Source organism: Giraffa tippelskirchi, chromosome 3 (assembly GCF_054371585.1).
Source record: "Giraffa tippelskirchi isolate mGirTip1 chromosome 3, T2T-mGirTip1v1.2.pri, whole genome shotgun sequence".
Taxonomy (NCBI): domain Eukaryota; kingdom Metazoa; phylum Chordata; class Mammalia; order Artiodactyla; family Giraffidae; genus Giraffa; species Giraffa tippelskirchi.
Window position 1 is genome coordinate 64,385,416 of NC_137277.1, and position 955 is coordinate 64,386,370.

The 955-nt window shown below is 37.9% G+C and overlaps 1 pseudogene; it reads left to right on the plus strand.

The window, feature by feature from the left end:
* On the plus strand, positions 1–234 carry LOC145540873 (COMM domain-containing protein 6 pseudogene; annotated as a pseudogene).
* The last annotated feature ends 721 nt before the right edge of the window (positions 235–955 follow it).

Sequence of the window (955 nt, forward strand, 5' to 3'; positions counted from 1 at the left end):
ATGGATGCTAAGTCCAAGGTCACCAACCAACTCGTAGATTTTCAGTGGAAGCTGGGTATGGCTGTGAGCTTGGACAGCTGCAGATCACGTAAGTATCCTTATGTTACAGTGATGCTCAAGGTGGCAGATCATTCAGGCCAAGTAAAGAACAAGTCCTTTGAAATGACAATTCCACAGTGTCAGGATTTCTATAGACAGTTCAAGGAAATTGCTGCAATTATTGAAACTGTGTGAAAACTGATTACTTGGTTGATGAATTGCTACCATCATTCTAAAACCATGAACTTCACTTCCTGCAACAAAACTGCCTAAGGATCAAATTATATTTATTGAATGAAAATTGCACCTTTGATTTTCCATTTTTCTTAAATAATAAAAGAAATCAGATAAATAGGAAAAAAGAAGCAATGAAAACTTATATGCTCTGACTCATTCATGCCACTTACATGAATTTATTCTCTAAGAAAGCCTTAAAGTTCGGTAGAAGGCAAGAGCTATGTGTCCAATGATACTCATTTCTAAAAAATGGAAACAACTAACCCTTAAAAATGAAAACTATTTGCAAATAGAAAATGATTCTGATATAATACTGAATGAAATAAAGCCAAAATGTAAACTATCTGCATGATAAAACAACCATGGAAAAATATGCATGCAAATAGTTTCATGTAAGTGGCCTCTTCCTGGAAGAGAATATGGAAAAGTGAAAACAATGGTGTGTAAGAGAGGTAAAATCGCAGGAGACTCTTCCAATGAAAAACAGTGAACAAATCAAGAGATAAAGTCTAGGGAGCTGGAGAGGGCGGAAGCAGACTCTTCAGAGTGAAGGAGCTTGCTGTGTGCTGTCTGATGTACTGGCCTGTGCAAGACCCGCAAAGGACCACCATCACACACACCTTGCACTTCCCAGCATCAGTCACTGGCCTATGACTCATGGTATTTTTCATGGCTATCT